Below are 11,469 nucleotides of genomic sequence, written 5' to 3'. Positions count from 1 at the left end.
AATGTGAATGTGAATAAATTTTTATTACGGTCGCACCTCGTTGTGAGGTTGCCTATGTATCCGTTAGGAATCAAGCCGAACGTACCATAGCTGAACCTCGCACAAGTGTGTGTATACCTCAAGAAGATCTTTTGAAGGGTCGTAACGTGGTTAGGCTAAAGGTTGAAGAAGAAGGGTATAAAAGGCTCAAGACTCTAGATAATCCCCCAAGGTGTGCAACCTTGCATTTGAATCCTTGTATTTTTATGCTTGAGGGTTTTAACTCTTTTTTAGCTCTCTTTTTTTGTTTTATTTATTTTATTTTTATAAGTGTGGGTAATCCCGATCATGTGCTCTATCACTCACTTGTCATTCATGTTTCTCAGGCACGGTACCGAGCACTCGATAAGAGACGTAATCTGAGACGTGTTCATATCGAATACATTTTCATATCAAAGACATTGGAACATTTTTCCTTTTGTACACTTTTATTTATTTTATTTTTTTTTTGCTTATTTTTTCTATTTTAATATTTTGAAGTAGGGCTGGCAAAAATCGACCCGAACCCGACCCGAACCCGACCTGAATATAGCGGGTTTGGGTTGAGATTCTTGACCCGAAAACTTAAATGGGTCGACACGAATCCGACCTGATAATTAAATGGGTCAGGTTAAGGTTGAAATTTTCAACCCGAAAACGACCCATCTAACCCGAAATAAGTTAATAGCAAAAAAAAAATAAAAAAAAATAAAACCACAATACTGAAGGAGAGGAAACAGCCCAAGCCCATATTTAAGTCCTAATAAAAACTAAAACCCTAAAATCCTCTCACACTTTCACTCCTCTCAATATTCTCAACCTCACGAATCAATTCTCATAGCCGCAAGAGGTTCTTCTCTCTCATTCTCTCATATTTCCATTTTCCTCTCTATTTTTCTCTCTCTTCAATAGTGGAGAATGGAGATCCATATTGCAGTTCAAGAATAAGGAAGGACAAACAATTCCCACGCATATAAATTATAAAAATATGAGAGGCGGCAGCGACACTACTGATGATATCTAGTAGCAAAGGCTAAGTTATAATTAGTGAAAGGACGTAAGGGTGTGATGAAGCTGATGATGTTTACTATTCTCATCTTTTTCTTATATGCATCCTATAATGTATGATTTGTAAGGTTTGATTTATAATAAAAATATTTTTGGTTTGTAATTTCTAATTCAGGAATTTAGGATATTTGTTACTTTGTTGTTTATTTTGTTTTGAAATGAAGACTTGTGAATTTTCTGAAATTTGATTTAGCCCCAAAAAAAAAAAACAAAAAATAAATAAATAAAAAAAAAATAAAAATCAGGTCATCAGGTCAAATTCGGGTTGACCCGAACCCGAAATTATCAGGTTCGGGTTAGGAATTCCAACCCGAAAAAGTTAAATGGATCAGGTCGGGTTGGGGGTTTGCTAACCCGAAACTAGGTGACCCGAACACGAACCCGACCCGACCTGATCCGTTTGCCAGCCCTATTTTGAAGTCACTCAAGCTTTTTATTAAAAATTGCATAAGTTGCACACCATCCCATCCCAAGGTTAGGTAGATATGGGTTGAAAAATGAAAGGTCATTCGTTAGACGAGGCTCAAAGTGATTTATCAAAAAAGGATTGCATATTTGAAATGTATGATATGGCTGCAAGAGGTGCCTCAAATTATTGGTATCTTGTGATTAGTTTGACATGGATTTTTTATTATTATTATTTTTTTTAATGCAATGTAATGAAATGATCATATGCAGGAAAATAAATGCTCATTTTTTTATTAAAGGAGAAGAAATAATGATCCTACAAAATAAACCTAAGGAGAAAAAAAATGTGCTTATGCTAGACTTATTGGGGAAAGGGTAAATAAGAGAAATAGAAAAGAGGAGGTAATGAAATCTCGTCGTTGAAGCTCGCCTCTTGTCTTGTGTCGTTTGCTTTATCATCACTCACTCTTCTTGCTAGCTGGAGGCATGGGAAACTTGTCAATATCGATTAAATATTGGATAGCCTCCTTTAGCTTTCAACAGCTCTTAGTAGTATGACCCCTACCTTGATGATATTTGCAATGTGCGTCTGGATTCCAACTAGGCAATCTGTTTTCAAGTGCGGGAACTTGAATAGGTCCAATGGGAGTAATGAGTCCCTTACTATGGAGTCGATCAAAGGCAGTATCGTAGCTCATCCCAATGGGAGTAAAGTCTTTCCTTAGTTGCTTCTTAGATCCTTGATTATCCATGGCTAAAACTTCACTAAGATAAAAGGTACTAACATTGTTACTAGAGTGGGAGTTTTTGGAAGAAGAAGGATTGTCGTTCTTCTTTCCTTTCCAAATACTGTGGTTACTATTGTTAGTAGCTTTTTGCTTTGCAAGTTCATCTTCGATCTCGATGCCTATGTCATGGACGGCCTTGAAAGTATTCAAGTTGTTTTGATACTTTAAGTGCTTTGAATAATTTTCTTGTAAATTTTTGATAAACATCCTCACGGATTCTTTTTCAGCAGGGACTTCGATCATGTTAGCGGAAGTTTCCCTCCACTTATTGAAGAAAGAAGTAAAGCCTTCATTATTTTTTTTTCTTAGCATCTCAAGTTGTTTATAATCAGTTTCGACTTGAATATTGCATTTATACCTATCAATGAAAGCGTTTACAATAACATCCCAAGTGGATGTTTTCTATTTATCAAGGGATAAGAACCATTATTGAAAAACGGTTTCAAGAGATAAGGAAAAAAAGGAATGAAAGACTTTCCTATCAATCCCCTTAATGTTCATTATAGTTTCAAAGGCTCTTAAGTGAAGATAAGGATTATCTGTTGCCTTTAATTCAGGGATGACAGTGGCATTGAATTTCTGCGGAAGAAGTTCCTTGTCCACCAAGACCCCTTGCGAGCTAATTCCCTAGAATTTATAGTCATCGGATATCTTTCTTAAGCTCTCTTGCATGAGCTCCATAGTCCAAAGGGAAAGAAGATAGAGAAAAAGAGTCGCCAACAAGTTTTTGTAGGAACTTGTAAACCGTTCACGAGGTGAAGGTTACACCCCTTAACGATCCAAGAGATCGTCAACTCCATAAGGTCTTGAACCAAATAGGGTTCGGGGATAAAGGTACAAATCCAACCTAAAAGAGATTGAATCTGCCCTAATAATAGGCCTCTACTTTATTCTGATCGTATTCATGTGCGCTTTCTGACTAACATGCAATCAATAGGATTACCATAAACCTGTTTATCTATGTTGTTTGAATATTAATGCACAAATAAACTATTATTGGCGATCACTTGAATTATAATCATAATTAACCCTAAACAAGATATTTAATTATCTTATTAAGTGTGATTACAAGTACTAAATCCCTTTAAACATGCATAAAAGGTGTGATCAAGCAATAAAAATAAAAATAAACATCAAGCAACATAATAAATAAAGTAGGTAAAAAAGAGTAGCAGTCCCTCTTTTTTGACTCTCTTGAGTAAGCAAGTAAACTACCTTCGACTAGAGATTGGCTTGGTAGTTCAGAGTCACCGAGGAGAGGAGAGGTTGAGAAGAAGACAATGAATGGAATGGTCCGGCAGTCGTTCTAGAAGTCTCATCCAAGAGAAAACTAGGATTTCTCAATGGAACAGTGACAAGAAGCAAGGAGGATGAAACAAATGCAACACAATCATAACAATAATTATAATAATAAAAATCATAATCATGATAATTAAAATAATCATATTAAAGCTAAAGCATAGCAAGATCCTAGGCATGATACTAACAAGATTAATAACAAACCCTAGGATGTCACTAAACAATAAAAATAAAATCTTTTAGCCCTAACATGATACTATCAATCATAAATATTAGAAAGAACATAAAAGGCATCATACTTTTAATCATACTTAATATTAAAGTTACCCTAGACATGATACTAGGAATCATAATAACAACCTAAGCATGATTTCTACATCATAACATCAATAAAAACTATTAAAACACTTACTTGGATGCCTCGTACCTCTTTCTAATAACAAAATACATGCGTTAGTAATTTCAAGGAAATAATAAAACAAACAATTAAATTAAATAATTGAAAGAGAGATTTGAGACCAAACCCTCAGAAATTAAAACCTTTCACGTCTAGAGCGAAGGCAACTTCGAATTTGGCTAGGTGTTTCTAAATCTAATGTATCCGGAATTTTTGTATTTGAGAGAAGGCTAGTTTAGAAAAGAGAGAGAGAGAGAGAGAGAGAGAGAGAGAGAGAGAGAGAGAGAGAGAGAGTAATCAAGAGAATCTAGATGAGAGTTGGTGAATGAAAATGGAGTTTTTAGGAAGCTATTTATAGAGAAAATCAACCAAAAAGATAAAAAATCAAAAATAGAGTTCTGACGCGCAAAACCAGGTTAGCGCTAGACGCTGACGTTACCGCCATGCGCTAAGGCTTGCGCTAGGCGCCAAGCGTAGCGCTAGGCGCTACTGCTGGAGTTTGGCGCTGACTAAGTTTTTGACGCGTTTTCATAAAATCAGATAGAAATTGCGATACAGGAGGATAAAATCGTATTTTCCTCAAAAACGTTCTTTTATTCTAATTAAAACTCTAAAAAGTCAACAAAAGTCAATTTATCAATGCTAATTGTATTAGGAATGAAAAGAACCTTCTAGAAGAATCTAGAATACTAAAACCATTCCTAATTGCATTAGGAATGATAAATCCATATTAGGCCCTCCTCTAGATCATTGGGCCGCATATAAGGCTCAAACCAGCCCCAGTTCAGTAATTTGGCCATAACTTCCTCAATATTCATCGGAATTGGGATTATAATATATCGTTGGAAAGCTCTTTTCAAGCCCTATCCAACTACATCATTATTGGACCAATATCATGGAACAACCAAATTGGATTGTTTATTTTCTTAAAATAGGTTTTCAAAAATAGAGATAAGAGAAAAGAAATTAAAACTATCCGCAACACTAAACTTTCCACACTTTCACTTCATTTGATTATGATTCGACGTGAAAGGTACTCATCATTGGGTTTGTTTTTGGGGAGACACAAATGGGTGTCTACATTCTCTCTCCCTCTTTCTAAGCCAACCCTTTTATAAACACAATTCCTCATACATTAGCACTAGAAACACCTAGCATATTTCGAAGTTTCCTTTGCCCTAGACGTGAAAGGTTTGATATTTCTGAGGGTTTTGTCCCTAATCTCTTTTCCAATTATTTAATTTAATTCTTTGATTTTATTCTTTCCCTTGAAGTTACTAACACGTGTATTATGTTATTAGAAAGAGGTACGAGGCATCCAAGTAAGTGCTTTAATTGATTTATTGATATTATGATATAGAAATCATGTTAGGGTGTTTTGATCTTCCTAGTATCATAATTAGGGTAACACTATAATTTCTAATATCAAATATGAAAATTGTGATTTCTATGATGCTTCCTATTTTCTTTCCTAATATTCATGTTAGTATCATGTTAGGGCTAAAGCTTTAATTTTTATTGCTTAGTGACATGCAAGGGTTTGTTATTAATCTTGTTAGTATCATGCCTAGGATCTTGAGATTAACATTATGCTTTAATATGATTATGCTTATGATTGTTATTATGATTTATTATTATTTTTATTACTTGATCACGCCTTGTATGCATGTTAAAGGGAACTTGTACTTGTAATCACGCTTAATAAGGTAATTAATAATCTTGTTTAGGGTTAATATGATTATAATTTGAGTGATTGATTATAATAGTTTTGTTTGGGCATTAATATTCAATCAACATAGATTAAACAGGTTTAGGGTTAATCCTATTGATTGCATGTTAATCGAAAAGCGCACATGAATACGATCAGAATAAAGTAGAGGCCTATTATTAGAGCAGGTTCAATCTCTTTTAGGTTGGATTTGTACCTTTATTCCCGAACTTCCAGTCATGGTTCCCGACCTATTGGAGTTGACGATCTCCTAGATCGTTAAGGAGTGTAATCTTCACCTCGTGAACGGTTTACAAGTTCCTAAAACTTGTTGGCGACTCTTTTGCTCTAGCTTCCTTCCCTTTGGACGCCACCATACTTTAGTGTATGATCACAGTCGGGTTCAAGTTTAGGGTAATGGTTGAAACATTCCCCACAGTTTTTTGGCGACTCCACTGGGGAGGATTTTTATTTTAATTCCTTAAATTTATTTCGGCAATGATTTAGAATGAGTTGATTAGACTCGAAAAGTTCTAAGTATTTCATTTGCGTAATTTTGATTAAAATTATTGTCATATGCATAAAAAATATCTCATTGGAAAGACCATCAGTAATGAGTTTAAAACATAGGAATTTTACACGTAGAAAATCTGAGGAATATCTTTCACAACTAGGATCGAAATAATGCTGCGCAAAACTGGAAAATTTTATCGAGCACAGAAAGCTGCTAAGGCATGTAGGAACTAGCGTCAGAAAACAGAGTCTGCTGCGACGATTTGACTCTATCGCTAGGCGAGAAAACCAAAATGCGGCGACAACCCCTGTTCTCTGGCGCCAAATTCTTCCAATACCGAGCCAGAAATTTGTGTTCTAATTTTGACCAGTTTTTAGCACTGTTTGCTCGATCATACTTCCTGATTGAGTTTTTCTAACTTTTATGAAACCCATATGTGTTCTACATATGAACATAACCCTCTGGAAATTCATGCTCCATCTACCTGATTGAACGCTCTGAGCAACAAAGGGTGCATCCGAGAATGTTGAATTCACCAAACCATGGAAGCGAGTTTTTCTTAACTCGCGGTGTCCCATCCACTCGCGCCAACCCTTCACGGTTAGGCTTCCGCGCGGTGCATTCGGACAATTAACCATGAACCCTCTTTGACTAAGCCATATCCCGAACTTTAGAGAACTAGAGCCATGGTTGGGTTACAAACTCATTGCATCATGTTGTGACTACTTGTGCATCTCTTACTTGTGCATTGTTATTCTGTGACTAAACTAACCGTTTGGATTGACTTGTGTTTGTAAAAAAATCTTAATAAACTAATCAATGACTAAAGGAATTTGCTTAATTAATTAATTTGAGCAAATAATTATGTCTAAAATCGAGTCATAGTCCCTTTAAGTCAACTCGGATTTTTATTCTTGTATACTGCACAAACGTCACTTTGTTTTGGTCATAGCCGGAGTTCTAAGAAAAACTACGAGTCATTAAATCTATGGATCTGTAGGCCCGAGTTTTTTCTTTAATTTAGCGGTTGTTTCATCCCAATTAGAGTCGCAGATCAAAATTTATGACTAAAATACCACAACCTGTCCAGTTTAATGCATATACGTGAGGTCTTAACTTAGTATTTGTTCAAGTCTAGTCACATGGCCATGACACGAGTCTTAACATGTCACCTACACTCACTAGTCTTAGCACACACTTTGAGTATGTGTCACCATGACCATGTCTTAGGTTCATGCATGAGTCGTTTTTTTTTTTCGTCATTTGAGTTGGGGGTAAATTCTATTCCTAATTTATTTTGATCTCTTCATCTACATCATCTTTCCAATCTCTAGATGCTTTCTACATATCACAACCTTCATTCTTCTTACCTTCTTTCATCTATTGCATGTCAAATAGAGTTTGAGTCAAATAATTAACAATGAATATCCCTTATTTCCCTTTCCACAGTAATTGGTCAAGGAGAGAAGGGAGATTAATTAAGGAAAACATATTTGTTCAAGTTCTACTTTTTGATAAACCAGTGAGTCAAAAAAGAAAAGCTAAGAAGATAATGGCAAGTCAAGAAGAAGTCAATGAACTCAAGAAGCAGTTGGCTGACGTGACTGAAACATTGAAGGCTTTAACCCTAAAAATAAATACACGCCTAAAAATGAGACCGTAATCATAAAAATGGCAATTTCGTCATGTTAGAGGCCTTTTTTCGCAATTTCGGTAGGTCGAATGTATTAAAATTTTCCATGATTGCTTATCTAGAAGGGGCTCATTAACCCTAAGGGGTGTCAGACACATCATCGCCCATCCAAGGTGCTGATTAGCCTTGAGATGCGTGATTCACATCATCACCCAACCAAGGGGCTCATTGGCCCTGAGGGGAGTCAGACACATCATCGCCCATCTAAGGGGCTCATTAGCCCTAAGGGGCATCAGACACATCATCACCCATTCAAGTGGCTCATTAGCCCTGAAAGTCGTGAGTCACATCGTCGCCCATCGAAGGGGCTCATTATTCTTAAGGTGCATCAGACACATCATCGCCCATCCAAGGGGCTCAATTGCCCTAAGGGGCTTTAGATACATAATCGCCCATCCAAGGGGACATTAGCCTTGAGGGGCGTCACCCATCGAAGGGGCTCATTAGCCCTAAGAGGCGTCACACACATCATCACCAATCCAAGGGGCCCATTAGCCCTAAGGGACAAGAGACACATCATTGCCCATCCAAGGGGCTCATAAGCCCTAAGCGGCATCAGACACATCATCACCCATCAAAGGGCTCATTAGCCGTAAGAGTAGTCAAACACATCATCACCCTTCCAAGGGGCTCATTATTCCTTAGGTGCATCAGACACTTCATCGCCTATCCAAGGGGATCAATTGCCCTAAGGGCGTTAGACACATAATCGCCCATCCAAGGGGCTCAATAACCCTAAGGGCGTCAGAAACATCATTACCCATCTAAGAGGCTCATTAGCCCGAAGGGGCGTCATACACATCATCGCCAATCTGAGGGGCCAATTAGCCCTGAGGGGCACGAGACACATCATCGCCCATCCAAGGGGCTCATAAGCCCTAAGGGGCATCAGACACATCATCGCCCATCCAAGGGGCTCATTAGAACTAAGAGGAGGAGACACATCATCGCCTATCCAAGGGGCTCAATTGCTCTAAGGAGCGTCAGACACATCGTCGGCCATCCAAGGGGCTAATTAGCCTTGAGGGGCGTGTGTCACATCATCGCCCATCCAAGGGGATAATTATCCCTGAGGGGTGTTAGGCACATCATCTCCCATCCAAGGGCTCATTCGCCCTAAGCGGCGTCAGACACGTCATCGCCCATCCAAGGGGTTCTTTAGCCCTAAGGGGCGTCACACACATCATCACCCATCTAAGGGGCTCATTAGCCCTAATGGGCATCAAACACATCATCGCCCATCCAAGGGGATCTTTAGAAATAAGGGGCGTAAGACACATCATTGCCAATCCAAGGGGCTCAATTGCTCTAAGGAGCGTCAGACACATCATCGCCCATCCGAGGGCTAAATAGCTTTGAGGGGCGTGAGTCACATCATCGCCTATCCAAGGGGCTCATTAGCCTGAGGGGTGTCAGACACATCATCTCCCATCCAAGGGCTCATTCCCTCTAAGCGGCGTCAGACACATCATCGCCCATCTAAGGGGCTCATTAGCCTTAAGGGGTTCATTAGCCCTAAGGGGCGTCAGACACGTCATTACCCATCGAAGGGGCTTATTAGCCTTGAGGGGTGTCTAACACATCATAGCCAATCCAAGGGGCCCATTAGCCCTCAGGGGCCTGAGACACATCATCACCATCAAAGGGGCTCATTAGCCGTAAGAGTAGTCAGACACATCATCACCCTTCCAAGGGGCTCATTATTCCTAAGGTACATCAGACACTTTATCGCCTATCCAAGGGGATCAATTGCCCTAAGGGCGTTAGACACATAATCGCCCATCCAAGGGGCTCAATAGCCCTAAGGGCGTCAGAAACATCATTACCCATCCAAGAGGTTCATTAGCCTGAAGGGGCGTCATACACATCATCGCAAATTTGAGGGGCCAATTAGACCTGAGGGGCATTAGACACATCATCGCCCATCAAAGGGACTCATAAGCCCTAAGGGGCATCAGGCACATCATCGCCCATCCAAGGGGCTCATTAGAACTAAGGGGAGGAGACACATCATCGCCTATCCAAGGGGCTCAATTGCTCCAAGGAGCGTCAGACACATCATCGCCCATCCAAGAGGCTAATTAGCCTTGAGGGGCGTGTGTCACATCATCGCCCATCCAAGGGGATAATTATCCCTGAGGGGTGTTAGGCACATCATCTCCCATCCAAGGGCTCATTCGCCCTAAGCGGCGTCAGACACGTCATCGCCCATCCAAGGGGTTCTTTAGCCCTAAGGGGCGTCACACACATCATCGCCCATCTAAGGGGCTCATTAGCCCTAATGGGCATCAGACACATCATCGCCCATCCAAGGGGATCTTTAGAAGTAAGGGGCGTAAGAAACATCATTGCCAATCCAAGGGGCTCAATTGCTCTAAGGAGCGTCAGACACATCATAGCCCATCCGAGGGCTAAATAGCTTTGAGGGGCGTGAGTCACATCATCGCCTATCCAAGGGGCTCATTAGCCTGAGGGGTGTCAGACACATCATCTCCCATCCAAGGGCTCATTCGCTCTAAGCGGCATCAGACACATCATCGCCCATCTAAGGCGCTCATTAGCCTTAAGGGGTTCATTAGCCCTAAGGGGCGTCAGACACATCATTCCCCATCGAAGGGGCTTATTAGCCTTGAGGGGTGTCTAAAACATCATAGCCAATCCAAGGGGCCCATTAGCCCTCAGGGGCGTGAGACACATCATCGCCAGTCCAAGGGGCGCATTAGCCCTAAGGGGCATCAGAGACATCATCGCCCATTCAAGGGGCTTATAAGCCCTAAGGGGCGTTAGACACATAATCGCCCATCCAAGGGGCTCATTAGCCCTAAGGGGCGTCAGACACATCATTACCCATCCAAGAGGCTCATTTGTCCGAAGGGGCGTCATAAACATGATCGCGAATCCGAGGGGCCATTAGACCAGATGTTCGTGAGACACATCATCGCCCATCCAAGGGGCTTATAAGCCCTAAGGGGTATCAAACACATTATCGCCCATCCAAGGGGCATAATTTCTCTAAGGAATATCAGACACATCTTCGCCCATCCAAGGGACTAATTAACCTTAAGGGGCATGAGTCACATCATTGCCCATCCAAGGGGATCATTAGCCTTGAAGGGTGTTAGACACGTCATCGCCAATCCTAGGGGCTCATTAGCCCTAAGGGGCGTTAGACACATCATCGCCCATCCAAGGGGCTCATTAGCCCTAAGGGGCGTCAAACACATCATCGCCCATCCAAGGGGCTCTTAGAAAGCGTTAATTACCTCATCGCCCATCCCAGGGGCTCATTAAGGCGTGGTCCGAGCATGTCGTGTTTCAAGACGCGCATAAAAATGAGACCGTAATCATAAAAATGGCAATTTCGTCATGTTAGAGGCCTTTATTCGCAATTTTGGTAGGCCGAATGTAACAAAATTATCAATGATCGCTTATCTAAAAGGGGCTCATTAAGCCTAAAGGGTTTCAGACACATCATCGCCCATCCAAGGGGCTCATTAACCCTAAGGGACGTCAGACACATCATTGCCCATCCAAGGGGCTCATTAGCACTAAGGGGCGTCAAACACATCATCGCCC

The sequence above is a fragment of the Chenopodium quinoa genome, unplaced genomic scaffold (genome assembly GCF_001683475.1).
Source record: "Chenopodium quinoa cultivar QQ74 unplaced genomic scaffold, ASM168347v1, whole genome shotgun sequence".
In the NCBI taxonomy this organism is placed as follows: Eukaryota; Viridiplantae; Streptophyta; class Magnoliopsida; order Caryophyllales; family Amaranthaceae; genus Chenopodium; species Chenopodium quinoa.
The sequence above is the reverse complement of the archived record's forward strand: the minus strand, read 5'-3'. Positions refer to the sequence as shown.